The 16,195-nt window shown below is 41.3% G+C and overlaps 1 protein-coding gene across 7 annotated transcripts in view; it reads right to left on the reverse strand.

Moving 5' to 3' along the window:
• The window catches only part of LNX2 (ligand of numb-protein X 2), a 61,083-nt gene that overhangs the window by 35,600 nt on the left and 9,288 nt on the right, over positions 1-16,195 (reverse strand). The window contains exon 1 of one of the 7 annotated variants that reach the window (XM_082305111.1): positions 10,180-10,226. The exons of 4 other annotated variants lie outside the window; for them this stretch is intronic. The gene's annotated coding sequence lies outside the window, so the exon portion shown is untranslated. Of the gene's footprint in view, positions 1-2,985; positions 3,032-10,179; positions 10,227-16,195 lie in introns of those variants that run through there. 2 more of the 7 variants (XM_082305115.1, XM_082305110.1) reach the window with 2 other exon arrangements.

The raw sequence follows: 16,195 nt of genomic DNA on the forward strand, positions 1-16,195 counted from the left end.
GGGGACTTTCGTGGATGAACAGAAAACACTTAACTAGATTAAACATAGCTGGTTCCTGGGTATGCACAAAGAGAATTTGATTTGATTAATTCAAATTTTAAGGAGCTGAAGCGATTCAAAGAAAATAAAGAAGGAAGCAGTGAGCTATGTTCCCCTTTTCTGCTCTTCTGTATAACCAGCCCCCATCCCTATGGGTGTGTATGGAGAAAATTCAGGGAAACAACACTTGGATTAATCACAAAATGGCTTTGATGACAGAGAAAAGCTGGGGGTGGAAAGAAGGATAAAAGAACTTTCTGGGTAGTTAAATTGCAGGACTAACTATTTTCAGGGAGAAACACCAGCCCCATCTCTTCCTTTGGGCGTATGCCACCTTGCCTAACGTGTTACAGCTGGTTTCCCCCACCAACCACAACCCGAGTGATGATGGAAAGCTATTTTGAAAGGTAAACTATGCTGTTACTAAGCAGTTCTTTAGCTCAGCCACATAATGAAAAAAATTAGCTACCCCCTACTAAGCTAACAAAAAAGAAAAATCTCCCTCAAAACACAGATTTCTAAGGTCTATGTGAGACAGAGCCAAGAGGACACGCTTTAGAGACAGCTCAGAAAAATGACAAGCCACACACTGTCCTTGCTCTGCAGGAAAGCAGGTAGAGTCCTCTGCGGGAGCAAGTGCCCATCGGCTGCGAGGAGCCCATGACAACCCACGCCCAGAGGAAGAAACCTGAAAGTAGGGGAGAAAGAGTGCAGCCGATGGTCTAGACAGAAGGTTTGCGGCTTCAGCCTCCAGCCTCAACCTGCCAAACAGCGCCCTGGCAGCTCAGGAGCATCACTTGAAAAGCTAAGGCAATCTCCTAAACCAGTCTGCCCTGCCTAGAGACTGCTTATTTTCTCCCTAATGAGAAAAAACAAATATCACCACATCAGGACTCTCCAAGAAAGAAGAAAATAAAAACCTTCTTAAGCCCACAGTCAAAACAGTGTTTAACTCGGGCTACCTACATGCGGGCCAAATTAGCCAGGAGACATGACTTGCTCGTGAGCAGGGGTACGGCACACGAAGTGACCGGTTCACCTGCGAAACCACCCCATCGGGTCTGCAGCCCAGCGTGACCAGGGAGCAGCAGAAAGCCGTGCTGGCTCCGGCCAGCCCTCGGCAAGCAGGCGACTCGTCCTGAAAGCACTGCCACACCTGAGCAGTCCCTACCTGTGCCTGGGAATGACGTTAGGATGCCGTCTGCTAGCTGTCACTTGAATTAACTCCACGACAAAGGCAAGTTCTTTGATTCTTAATGCTTTAGGGTGATGACTGCGCCTCTCCCTATTAACTCCGCTGAAGACATTTCACTTTGCTGCTGTACGTAACTTAATTTCCAGGGAGAAATTTCCTTCCGATCTGCATAAAAAGGTTATTTTCAGAGCCAGCTGCCCGACCCAGCTTTGAGCACATAGGGAAGGCAGAACGTGACCTGTCCTCATGCTCTTGTATATTTATACAAAATACTCCCGTATTATTTTGTATGATGCTTGTCAGAAAATGGAAACTTTACATTGAGATCTTCTGCTTACACTCTCTACATGCACATGTACCTTACACCAGGTAGATGTACTCTGTACACAGATACTGAAAATAAATGGCTCCACGCATAATCAGAATTTACATAACAAGAACATGTTCGATCTAGAAGCTGTAGTCTTAAATATACAAATAGTATCTTAAAAAAAAAAAAAAACATTTAAATATTTTGTATGTAAACAGGTTTTTACATACACAGTAGACTAGTACTTGATCTGGGGCCTGCAGACAGGATTCAGAGAGAGAAGCGGACATGGAGTTGACTATGTAAAGTCAAGTCTGGTTATACAGATTTGACAGAGCCAAAGAGTATGGAAGCAAAGACAACATTGCATTTGCTTTTAGTCCAACTGAAGGAATCATATATTCTCCACTTCAGCCCTTGTAATTCCACAGCCACCAAGAAAGGCTGGAGACAACATTTGTTGAATTTAAAAAAAAAATAAAATACCCAAACATTTTTCCCCTAACCATGTTTGCCAGCTGTTTATTTCAATTATTTTCCCTATTAGCTTGGCTGACTGTGTGTTAAATATATATATACATACATACATACATATATATATATAAAAATAGAATTTCAGCACCTATCAAATAGGGAGGCTTTTACAGTGCAGTTATTTATCTGCCTGAGGCGCAAAGTTTGGCTGCTGCAGCGTGTCCCCTGAATCCTGTTAGTGCTCTTAGAAAGAAACTACTTCAACAGAAGCACTGTTGAAAAACAGTCCCTTAAGATTCAAGTGAAAATGTTAGCAAAGATGCATAGTAACACAGAGTAAGCCAACAGGTCCTGGTATGTGTTCTCAAATCATTGGCAGGGGCTAAATATTAAGCAGCAATCTTCTACCTCCCCCTTGCAGAATGAATAATGTGGAGGAGTGAGCACTGAACTGCTGTTACAGCATTTCTGCCCACTTTCCTTGGTCATCTCATTCTCTTTGTTTGAAAAATAAGATTCCTAAACAAAGGTAGACAAATGAAAATCATTACCTTCTAAGTCAGTAGTAAAAATTAAAATAAAATCAAAGAAAAGAATTGACACTAAAGACACGTAAGTGGTAGCACCTATGTAAAACACCAAACTGGTAGCCATATGCAGAAATTATATAGAACATATATATATATATTTATATAACTATAAATAAAGAAATAAACTAGAATAAAATTGTCCAATAAAAGCACAAGAGGGTTAAGCACTCAGAGAAGGGTACTTGTCCTACAAGGAAGGGCCAGGAGAAGTTTGGTGGAGCGGGGAGGCATCAGGGCTCCAACTGCTACGCTCGCCTAGTGAACAAAAGCTGAGTTATTAAAAAAACTGAAGGCCTAGAATTATGAAAGAAAAATGCATTTCAGTTCTCAGATACTTAATCATGAATTTGCAAAACATATAGAAGACATTTACTCACGTCAGTAGGGAATTCTGGTTCACCATATTTTGGGAAGAGAGTGGGAAAGGAGCGATGCACTGAAGAGCCCCACCAGGTAGGATGTTCAGATTCCTAACTTCAGGCACCACTTTTCTGTATCCGTGGTCAAAATGGCTCCAGCAACAGAGGCTGACAGAAGCACGCTACATTGGGAAGGAGCCAACCTTCTCCTCCTCCTCCTCCTCCTCCTCCTCCTCCCTGCCCAATCTCTTCTCAGCACACTGAAATTTAGCATTTGAGATTCTGTGGGGGATGATACAATTTTCACTTCCTCATTTATTCTATGTATTCAACCCTTAAGAGCTAGCTCTTAAAATACCAGTCTTGCTTTGAAGGATATTACTTCATTAGCATTGCTTTTGGAAAAAGGTCTTTAAGAGGCAGACGATTCAGCCTCAGGAGTGCCCATCTTCTTTGCACTCCCTAACCACAATGCTCATTTTCCCAAACCAAGCACTTCTCAACAAGTTAGGTTAGGTTCACAGACATAAAAAATTTAAACTCTCATTGATTTCCATACTTTTTTTTGTTACTCCTAACCCATGCCAAACACTTTCACATTTTATGCCAGATACTTAGATGAAACATTTTTTAAACTTTATAAACCTTTTTAATTGCTATATTGTCCAAGAGCCAGGAACCATCACAAACAGCGCTCCTAATGCACTGGGAGCCATACAAATGAACACAAAAGATAATGCTGTCTCTGTGCGATAAGACTCACATTCCCATGGGATAGATCTCCATAAAAAGGGAGCAGTGCCAAGACAACGAGACCCCAGGAATGCTACACAAGGTCCAGTGCTGCTGTAGACACCTGCCTACCCTTCGTACAGAAGCAACAGCAGCAGCAGCTGCAGCTGTGTTGATAAGGCCAGGTTAACTTAATGCAATGGCACTACCACGCGATGGAGTGTTTGGGAATAACATACTTCCAAGCTTCTCTGCTTCTATCAGCAACAATGGGGATTCAAGGAATTAGTCAGAAGTTGACCTGCAAACTGCCAGTTCATGAAATCCAGATCTTGTAAGAAATGACTCCAACTTACTAACAAGTTCAGAGCAGCCCAGTGGCTCACAGGAACAGGGTCTAGTGGGGCAAAGAGACCATGCCACAAGTCATCTTCACCTGGCAGAGTCACTAAAAATCTAAAGAATACTGAGGAAATAAGTGCACACTTTACCCTGAGAAGGGTCCCTTCTGCATTAAGCTTGTAACATAGAGAAGTATGAGGGAATCCACACAAAAAATTAGTCTGCTTTGTGGTCATTAGTTTCCAGCTAGACACAGACATTTGGGTCAGAAAAACAACATTTCACATTTCTGAAAAGAACTGTTTAATATTGTAATAAAAACCAGCCTGATTTTCACTGGTTTTGAGAGTTAAAAAGCTAATCATTCCAATTTAACGAACCAAGAGGTGGGCAAACAGGGCAATTAAATCATCCTGTCCTTTTGGTGTATGATCTGAAAACCAGAAGTGCAATCAAGAACATAATGAGATTGTCATTCAAAGGAGACATCTTACTTTAAAAGCAGTAGACTCAACTACAAGCAAAACACTCTCTTATCATCAGTCATATGGGATGAGAACAGAGAAACAATAAATAAAATCCCAGGCAACCAGTCTGCCTCCATATATTGAGTGAATGTAAAGAAAACATACAGGGAAAAGGAAAGAGTTCTGAAAAGACCATCCTAGCTGAACAATTTTAAGATGGAAAAGGCAAAACCTTTCACAGAACTGAGAAGTTACACTAGAAAGCTACTGCAATAATACAACATACTTTGGCTAAATGGAGTGATTTGCATACATTTCCCTTTATGAACTTCAGAACGGGAAATATATTTACTGCTTGTCCATACAAACTGGTTTAACTGAACGTGAGAGTTTTGATAAGGTTAAATTCTGAACTGATACTTATTTTGTTTTTAAAGCATGTTGTGTTGCTTTAGCTTCAGCCAATCACTGCTACTAAATGGAAGTAAATTTAAAGTTAAAAGGGTTTACAAAGAGTCTTGGTTTTTTTTTCACTAAGTAAATGAAAACAAATCACTGCACCTTTCCCATATGCAATAGAAGATGGAATATTTTTTGGATGCTGGATTTGGAGAACAGCTCATCTGCTGGGGCTCTGGCTGGCTGCAGACCCGTGCTCTCCACTGCCCTCCTGACTCCTTTCAGACTTGCGAATGCAACCAAGGGGACACTTTGGCTCAGAGATTCCTATTTAGCTGCAAACTGTCTGTCAAAGAATGCAATGAACTAGCTATAAAACCTTGTCCCAAATAATTATTCTAAACATTGGTACACGGCATGCTTAGGGTAAGAAAAATACACAAATAAAACTGCTGAACCTCACCAACAATTTCAAATCTTCAGTTAAAAAACCTCCTAACAGCCAGACCTGATGCCTCACTTGCTCTCCCATCTTTCTCTCTCCCTCCTTCCCCTCCCCAAATCCTGGAAACACAGCGAAACAGAAATTATCTTTCTGGGACAAAACATTTCCACTTGAAACACTAAGTACAGTTATTTCAAAATACCTACAGACCAGAGCTCTTAACATTTATTTTTCTACCAAGAAGTCCTGAAAGCAAACAGATTTAGTAAAAAGAAGGAACAAATGCATGAATGATCTTCTGTTTCTCATTCTGTTTTTCAGAAGTACATCATCCCTTTTTGTTTTTAAAAAAGTCTTAAACAGAGGACTTGTGTTACTTAAAGTTTGCATGCACTGCACAATGCCCAACGAAATGAGAAGCCTTTTTTGCAAGGTGGTTGTAAAGGCTACCTGGAAGTTTACCAGGGCTTCTAGGATGCCTATTGGAAAGCCTTATGGATAACTGTACAACTATTACTACATACGTATCCTAGGAGACCAAAGAGCTTTCGCATTTAAGAGCTTATTTCCCAGCCACCCTCTCGATACCCATCTCATGCATTTATAAATAATACAAATAGCCTTGAGAAAAGAGGACGTTGGTTTAATTTCAGCCAGAACGTACACTGACCTCTGCTTATATCAGCATAAATGTTTCATTTTATTTCACTTCTCCTTCTTGCTCACCTTCTGACTACAAAGATGTCAGAAATCTCACGCAATTCATGAAATGTGTTTTTAAACTTGAATTTTACAACTGAGCAAAGCTAAAATTTTTTAATCTTTAAAAATTCATATACATGCATGCAAATCACCAGAAAGAGCCTTTGTATTCATGCAAATGAAATTTAGACTCCTGACCACAACATTTTGCAGAGCACCAACCTGTTAAATGCAACATATCAGAGAACCACACAATTTAGGAAAAATCCTCAAAAAGAGAAATGAAAAAAAAAAAAAAAAAAAAGGCACAAACCAGCTAATTCAAGAGAGACTCACTTTACACTTTGGGTTAGAATAGCCTATGCATTTGAAATAAGCTGAATCGAAAGCATTCCCTTCGTTTCTTGTTTGCAATTCTCATCACAGGGTCTAACCTGCAATTAAGCACTCGGCGCCCAGCCTCCAAAGAAGCATCTTTAAAATGCCGAGCGGAGCCCGGGAAACACCCAGGTACGATTCCTCGGCAGCCAGCACTGAGGATCTGTTACAAAACCTGCAACACAGAGCACGACAGCCCCTTCCCTTCATCACCTTTTTAGTCTACGTTTCTTACCCTTCCATCCCAGCGGAGGCGAGGAGGGAGCACAGCATACCTGCCCAACATAAAGGAAAAGAAGAATATATTGTTGTTCTCCTGAAGGAGGGGGTATCACATGACAACAGGGAACTTCAAGGAAAAAGGTTGTCAGCATGCCAGTATACACAAATTAATTCACTGGTGGGCAATTACAACAGCACCAGCCCCCCGATAACCACCAAGCAGCTCTCAGGGTTTGATTTACTTAAAGCAGTAAATTCATCTGGTCACCTAACCTCGCATGAATACAAGTGAAGCCCTAATAGCCGTGGCTCAGTAAATACTAACCGGAGCAGAAGCCAGCGTGAAAGATCTGCAGGTGCTCTCTTACACTGTGTCCTTTTCAAATCCTAAACCTAACGTTAAAATTAACCACAGGCTAAAATGTCGCCAGCAATTTCTCATGAATGCATAATGAAACGGTGCTGCTACATCTCGCGCATCAGTTTTGTGAGCACACCCGGCGAGCATGTGCGGGTATCACACACAGAGGAATACTTACAATAACTCCACGTATACAGTGGCTTTACAATACATACAGGACATTTCAAGTCTCTGTCATGCTCTCCATGTGCTATGGGCTATGTAAAGCAACACAATGTTTGCAAGAAAACCAACAAATTTGATTATATAACGTTATTTTTCTTTCCTCCTTTATTTCAGAAAATTCTGCTTTTTTCTTAAAAAAGAAAATTAAAATGAAATGTTGAAACTGTTCTCAAAACTGCACATGCTTTCTGAAAGAGTCTCAATTTCTGTATAGTTTTTATAATTCAGTATCTCAGTACTAAAGGGGTATTTAGTGCAGAAAGTCAGTTTTACATCCCGAAATTACTCTGCTTTTGTCAATTAAAAAAAGAAAGGCGGGGGGGGGGGGGGGGGAAGGAGCATTCTGTTTTTCTTTCAAACTAACTAACTTCCTGGCTTTTTGAATACTAGATATACAGCATATTTTCAGACTCACAAACTACCAACCACTATCTTCCACGGCAGCTTTTATAAAGTCCATTATATTGGACTTCAATGACTCCACTTTCAAATTGAATACTTAAGTATTGTTTTTCCATGATACTGGTCATAATACAAATGACATGCAGGAGAGTCTACAGCCAGCTAAATGCAATAACCGCCATATCCCTGAAGACACCATCCTCTCCCTTCACTTACTTAGTTCCATGAAGTGGATTAAAAAAACCCCTAAACCTACAAACAACATCATAAATCAGCAGTAGACAAGTATGCTCCAGTGGTGAAGGGTTCAGTCTGAGGTCTCAGTGGATGCTTCAGAAGACTTCAGGATCGTCTTTATACCACCCTCTGCTTGAGAAAACACGATTGCAAAGTAAATTACCCATCTGAAAAAGTTCCAAAACTGTTTTTCTTGACTCCTCTTGGCTTGGCATGGTCTTAAACAAACAGGCTTGGATAAACAGCATAATGAAGAGGACTGATGTCCTTCTGATTCATAGGAGAGCTGCATGGCCTAGACGAGACATCACCCCTGGTGAGGCCACCAGACCAGTTAAATAAATTGTCCGATCAGAAGCGAGGCCCATTCTGCTCCTTCCCATGAGAAAACCTGCGATGGTATTTCAAAGACCTAGAGAGCACTTTGGAAACTTTTGACCTCTGCTAGAGACATTTCCAGCACCACTAAAATGACGACGTCAATGATATTTATGCTAGGCTAGGGGTGTTTTCTTTGGGTTTGAGCATTTGCCTGTAATACACCATTTCATCTGGAGAACCAATACAAACCAATCCTGGCTACAGCGCTCCTCTGTCAACACACCAGTGTTATACCTACATGAGCTTCCTTTAGCACGGAAGTGTCATTAATTAAAATAAAGTCATGGCTGGAAATGGCATTTGCTAAGATACCAAGATTTTTAGCACAGGGATCTTAGCTGTACTGTGAAACGGCATGGTGAAACGCCACACAGCAAAGGAAAGGGGTAAAAGCAGAGCCCTGGCCCTGCTGCATGAAGGTTGCTCCCCAAGCTGGCCCAGCCCTGCTGCCACAGGGTTCCCTCCGAACCCCCAAACACCAGCACTGCTCTTGCTGCCAGTGAAGGCGGAGGAGGACAGCCAGGATCTGCCTGCTCAGCCAACAGGCTGAATCAAAATTCTGGGTTTGAGCCCCAAAATTGCCTTCAGGAGTCACGTCTTCCAAAGACCTGAATGGCTGAAGGAAGCATGTTCTCCTCCTGAGCGATGAACCTATTCCCTCCATCAACATGGGGTTTAATGCACAGACTCCACAGTTTTAGCAGTGCTTTGCAGGAGGAAAATTAACATTTTAAGATCTGATTTCAACTAAGCATGCCACACAATTGCAATGAGCAGTTGAATAATGAGATTTTATTGGAAAGAAAGAAAAACCCACCACAAAACCCCATATTTTACTAACCTCAAGAAAAAGAAAATATGTATTTCCAAAGGAACAGGTAAACAACTTTTACCCTCATTAAAAAGTTGGGAAATGTGCACACCACCACTAAAATATAATTAATACACAGCCTTCAGAAGAGTCCAAAGGAGCAATTTAATTAACCACCTGCTGATTTCATAAATGACAAGAACACACAAAGGTAATGGCACCTTATAATTGAAAATGTCCTGTTTATTTAGCTGAGCAATTGTGCTGTTCTATGTTATGCATAAATATGAGGAAACAAGTTTTGAACTCATGACATTTTTCACTTTGTAAGGTGTGACAAAACAACTTACTGCCCATGATATAGTCACTGTACACTCCACTTATTTAATGCCTTTACCTAAGAACCTCAAAGTCAGTGACAATCATAAAGGTCTTAACCTTTATGAACTCTTTTGATGGGCTTTTTCCATGCCCTCTTCAAAAACACAGAAGAACTGGGAGGTAAAACACAATTTTATTGGTATGCCACTTCAAACAAACTATCGCCTCATGTAGGGACTTAGTTTATATCTGCAGTTCTCCCACTTTCATACAAAGGGATCCTCTGTAAGCCCCATGAAATATTTCTGTTGACAATCTTTTAAACTCATTTTGCAATTTCCCACCCTTTTTCTTCACGTGGGAAAGCTTCCTTTCAGCTACTACATCCTTTATTAAAGCTGAAGAGAAGCAGCTTTTACCGAGGTAGGAAAACAATGTAACAAAATTGTGAAAGGCTCTTCCTCATTTTTTTTCATTGGACTTTTCAGGGATAAAGCTGAACTCAATTAATAATCCTTCTTGCATTCACAAAACTCAGAATGTCTTTGTGCTGCTACATTACAGCCATCCAAGTGTATCTGACTGAACATGAAACAGAACAACATCTGAATTTATGAGCTGTCCATCTCCCTATCTAATGGACACACTAGGACCATTCATTTATACCTGCTTTGGGGCATACATAATTTAAAATAACAGACTGAAGAGATTCTTCAATCATAGCAGTCTCCACTAGAAAGTTGATCGCCAGACTAAAAGACTTTCCTTACAGGACTCAACAACATACCATAAAATGAATCTCAGCAGTCCGACACTGCAGGGCTGCCTCGTCCATTGGTCTCAGGATCTCTGGTCCCACCTGTGCCCCCCATCAGCAGCCCTGGGATGATATCAATGACGTTATGTAGCACGGGCTACCTGCCCACCTATTACAGGAAAAGCATTCCTTAATAGAAATTGTACCATTACGTGCTGATCCCAACAGCATCACTGTACAATGTATCTAGCTGAAGCGATTAGTTTACGTGTACACATTAAATACACATTTCTGCAATTTTGCATCCAACAGTGAAATCTTTACTTATTGGTATTTGCTAGTCATGTTTACTGTTCCTGAGAGTTTCCCATCCTTAAGTGTTTATGATATTTACCCAGTCTGTAGCAAGCCATTACCAGCCCTACCTAGCTGTATTAGCTGCCTGTCAGCAATGCCACCAGATATGTAAACATCTCTTTAAAATGATGAAACCTCCCATTACTTTTATGCACTACGGTTTATTTACCAATTAGATGAGGAAAGAAGGGTTCTTGAATAAATACCATAAAGTGGCCTCTAATAATTTCTGTAACTTTTTTTTTTTTTTTTAAGGTCTTTCCAGCTTTCATGTGTTAACTCTTTAAGAGCATTCACATCAGAAACCAGCAGGTCCCAGGTACCGCCTCTGCCCCATAGCCCAGCAACTGTACCTTTGGGTTCCTTGTTAATACTCCCTGTCGTGGTTTAACCCCAGCTGGCAACTAAGCACCACACAGCCGCAGGCGGGGAACGGGACAGGACACAACAGAATCAGAAGGGTAAAAGTGAAAAAACTCGTGGGTTGAGATAACGACAGGTTAATCGGTAAAGCAAAAGCCGCACACACAAGCAAAGCAAAACAAGGAATTCATTCACCACTTCCCATCGGCAGGCAGGGGTTCAGCCATCTCCAGGAAAGCAGGGATCCATCACACCTAATGGTTACTCGGGAAGACAAAACGCCATCACTCCAAACGTCCCCCCTTCCTTCTCCTTCCCCCAGCTTTGTATGCTGAGCATGACATCACATGGTATGGAACATCCCTGTGGTCAGCTGGGGTCAGCTGTCCCAGCCGTGTCCCCTCCCAACTTCTTGTGCACCCCCAGCCTGCTCGCTGGTGGGGTGGGGTGAGCAGCAGAAAAGGCCTTGACTCTGTGTAAGCACTGCTCAGCAGTAATGAAAACATCCCTGTGTTATCCACACTGTTTTCAGCACAAATCCAAAACATAGCCCCATACTAGCTGCTATGAAGAAAATTAACTCTATCCCAGCCAAAACCAGCACACCCCCTTACGTATCCTTCCTTGAAGGACTCTTAGGCACCTTACCATGGGACTGAACACAGAGCTGTTTTCCAATGATTAATCATGATGACTGCTGCCTGTTTCCAGGATGCACTCACCCTGTGAAAATGGTTTAGATTTTCTGCTTCTAAACGTTACAGAAAATATATTGCTTAAATTGTAATATATTATTTAACTGCCTGCAGCTTCCAAAACGATCTGGACTGTTCAATATTGCTGACTTGTTTCTAACATTTACTATTGCAATAAACTTTATCAGAAACGCTCGCCTTCTTCCATGCCACTAATATATTTTGAAAGAAAAACGATGCTCCACAACACCTTAAAAGAACTCCATTTACCCATTATATATAACCCTAACAACTGCACTAAAAGTTTCTGAAGTGGTCTTACCTGCAGTAAGAGCATGTCCATGGTATGCAGATTTCATGTGCTAGGTTAACTAGGTAACAAGCATTAGAAAAGAGACTGACCATTTACCACAGCTAGAGAAAGGCTTAATTGTGCAAACGTTTTAAAAGTGTCATGTCCTGCTAGGGAAGCTCTCAAAGATAAATGGTGTTGGTGTAAATCACCAAAAGTCACCTGGGATGCAGGACAGGGGAAACGAACCCGGAGATCTCAGTACAACAGAAAAGCTCTGAATTTTCCACTTTAGTGAAAATCCAGCTCTGAATTTTCCACAAAATATCACAACTTGCCATTGAAGAGAGCAGAAATATAGGATCTTGAAGATGACCTTCCTCAAAACCTGCCTGTAGGAATTCCTGGACTGCTCAAGTTTGTTTCTTTTTAAATGACTTAAATGCTGCCTATTTTCCCCTATTGATAGACAGATTATTTTTTCCTTTGTAACACCACTCTCCCAAGTTTTCTGCTACACAAGTTTGAAGAGCCAGAGCTGTGGTGGTCTGCAGCTTGTTTACAAAACTGGCCCTTACTATCTCCCCAGGCGGCCTGGAGGGGCAGGCAGCAGCCTCCCGGTGATCCCTGAGCCCACTCCCGTGGAGACGCGGGATGGACGCGAGGAGATAAGTTATTAAGTGAATAAATACACATAGAAAAATAATTCATTTTAAATATTACACAGGGGATGTAAGTAGTTCATTAATTGCATCTTCTAGATTAATTTCTGCTTCCATTAGGTTGATGTACAGTGAAGTAATTTAAATCAAGGGATTTACAGCGTTTTGAATTAGTTTAATAATGCTAAAGCTAAATGTATATATTCAAGTATTTAACTCACAAGAGCTATCTTTTTTCACTATTTTATAAAATTATTTTAAAAATCAAATGTATTTCATTACTATTCCTGGTAGAGAACCTTATTTAAATTTTACAATCATGAAAATGCACGATACCATTTAATGTTTAAATACAACTTAAACCTTTAAACTTAAAAGTATTCACTTAAACAAATCATGTTACTTATCACTACAAAATTAGATTCTTTCGGTGCAGTACCACTGCTTTTTTGCCTTCCTGCCCTCCCTGCCATCAAAGAAGCCTTATGTTTGATTTCTACCACCGAACAGCGCTTCCATCCATTGGTATTTCACTGCAGAATGCAATTTTGGAAGTGGCAGAGTTTTGCCTTGAGCTTGAATTATTGCCGCCAAAAATCTCATCCCTACAAAATTTCCTTTGCATTCTCAAAATTAGGATGAATAGAAAATAAAGAACGGTCAAAAATGGTTTTCAGGTTTCTCCACACATCAGCAGCTTGACTACCTCAACACCAACGCCTCTGCACAGGACCCGCTTTCATACAGTCTACTCAGATTCTCCAATCCAGCAGCTCAAACAACATTTGCTATCTTTTAGCAAATACCTGCTACTGACTATTTGCATTTCAGAGGCTTTCCCATAACTTCTGGTTCTAAGAGCAGCCTTCAGGGTGGCTTTCAGTAGCACTATCTCATTTCACGTTTCAACAGACCAGGAGAACACAGATGCTCAGCTTCCAGTGCTCAGCCGAGGTAACTTCTAGCTCACAAAACCAGAAATTCTTATGCCACCTACCTACGTCTCTACTAGCATCACAGCTAGAGGGTTATTTTAAAAACGTCTTGTGTACATGCATTACCTGTATTTAAGGAAATAAAAATTATAAGAAAATTATTCAAACAAAATATGCAGCCTATCTGCCGTAAAATTGACCTGGCAAACCACCTTAGAATTCCTTAAGGACACCAAATGTCCTCGAACTCAATTTTCTGAATTGAGAAGAATCCACTGTACATTGCCTAATTTCTTCTAGAATTACATTAGGAGTTGAGGACAAATTTAGTGCTTTCTGCACCAAAGCCTGCATCCACTTTGTGGCTTTATAAACTCCAGAATTGCTAAACACATGTAAACCTCTTAAATAAATAAATAACTAATGCACCAAGGAATTTTTTCTTCCAGAATTACTTTGCAGTGTAACTAGAATGGTACTTCTTCTTCGCTGCAATATTATGTTGTGGTACTAACTCAAAAGTTCAAACCGTTTTCATTTCTTTATTACCAGTAGCAATCTAGGAAATGCTGCCATCAATTGTAAATCTACATGAAGTCGCACTCCTCTGGTGCATTTTGTGCATAGCAATCAGTTCAGAATGCAATCTTGTGTTGTTTAAAATTCAGTTTATTCTTCAATTACTCTGCTAGCCCGACTCTAATTTATTATATTTTCTGGTACATTTGATTTTGGATATTATGACATCCTGGCTCATGCCATTAGAGAGGAAACATAAAATGGTGAGGATGCCTAGGGACAGCTGAGAGGAAGACAGCAACAGCCTGGAAAATTAACAATATCACTGTCTCTGTGCTCAGCTAGACCTCTCCTGCATTAGTGCTAAAAAAAAATTTGGCAGTATTTCTCCTATATAGACTTGGCATCCAGGAATAGCCTCAGAGGCACCATAAAACCTCGGCTAGTGCAGCGGGCAGCTCAGGTGGCTGGGAGGGCGGATGGCAGGCTCTGAGCCTGCCTGGGCAGCTGAGCTGCAGAAGAAACAAAACGCTGGCCCTCCTGCTGCTCAGAGCCCACCAAAGAAACCAGCGCGGTTCTAAATGCCACCAATACTAAATACATTGATTTTTTTTTTGTTTGTTTTTTGTTTTCTTTAGCCTTGCGTTGTCTGGGTCCTAGCTAACATCTTTCTCCCAGCACCCAAGGTGAAATGAGAGGCAGCAGCCAGAAGCCTTCTCAGAGCATCTTTTTTGAGAACCCCAGCAGAAGGGAGGGCTTCGCCTCCCCCTCAGGCTTGGCGACCAACTACATTAACCTTCAGGGCATGCTGCCAGCCCCACCTGCTTACTCAGGCTTTTGCCAGCAAGGGAAGCGCTCACTGCCCCGATTCATCCTTCGAAGACGCATCCTCTTTTGCTTACTTCTTACTTCCCCCTACTACATTCGGTGTTTGAACTCCTGCATCCAGAGGATGGAGGGGCAGTCCTGATGGCGAGACATCAGGCTCCTGTATTCACATCTGACCTTTTTCCCTACAACAGATTCTGACAACTTTAAACATGAAAAATCCTCATGTGCCTGCACAGCTTGCTCTGTCCCAAGAAATTGCACACTGGGTTTTGAAAATACTTGTATTTCCCTTCTTTTGTTGGTTATTCAGAAAGCCTGAACACAGCTTGCCAAAACAATACCCAAGAGCAAACACTTTGCAGGGAAACCCAGGCAGCTGGACCCGTGAGAAGCTGCCAGCACTGGAAAGAGCTTGCAGCGGGGGAAACCTGGCTGGACCCAAATCCTCACTGATCATTTTGTCCTCCAGAAAAAAACCAAGTAGACTACTTTTCCTCTAGAGGATAATAAAGTTTTCTTCTCTCTCTAAGCTGTCTTGTAGCTCAGGCAATATTGCCGGCTCCTTCTAAACCTCCTAAGCAGTAAGGATTTTACTAATTATGTAGTTGCTGCAACGGTTGCAGTCACTTAAAAAGACAATGATGTCAAAAATTACATGTTGCAATGTCAAAACATGATGATTCAGGTTGCAAGCTAATTTACAAAATTAAGAAATGCCATTTTTTAGCTTACCCACTGCCTTTCAGTTTTCCCCACCCCTCCTGAGCCTGTGTTGTAACCCAGTTGCTGGTTTCTGTTCAGACGCCTTTTTCCCCAGCAGCTCAGTCCTGTGCAAAGGACGGACACAAAAGGGAGTAGCATGAGGGACACACAAGCACATTTCCAGTGTTGGGTTGCTTGATTTTACACTTAAAAAAAAAAACACTGAAAGAAAGTTATTGGTGCATGAGAAATACGGAGTACAATTTTAGCTTGTGAAGTCTGATGGAGTCAGAGCAAATCAGATCAGGCCACACTTAGGTGGGATGGAGAACTGGGACGGAGGGGCTCTTCCCTCCTGTTAAGTGCTATCCCGTGCCCCAGCGTAATGAAATACCACCAGCACAATGAGAGAAAATAGCTCCTCTCATTTTGGTGTATGGGTACCAGGAAAACATATTGACCAAGTTCTTGAAAAGCACACGACAACTTCAGCTCCAACCATTTTCTCTTCTCAATCCCATATACTCTGAAGTAACTTGTCTATGCTTATGCTGCAAATCAATGCGCACGCTCCGGTGTCTCCCTGCACCTGGTCTCATTACCCTTTGTTTGAAACAAACCATGAATCGAGACTGGAGACTCGATTTCACTTCCCAGCACGCAGAGAATAATCATCAATAATTGATGTCA

This window comes from Platalea leucorodia, assembly GCF_965183815.1.
Source record: "Platalea leucorodia genome assembly, chromosome: 2".
Lineage (NCBI taxonomy): Eukaryota > Metazoa > Chordata > Aves > Pelecaniformes > Threskiornithidae > Platalea > Platalea leucorodia.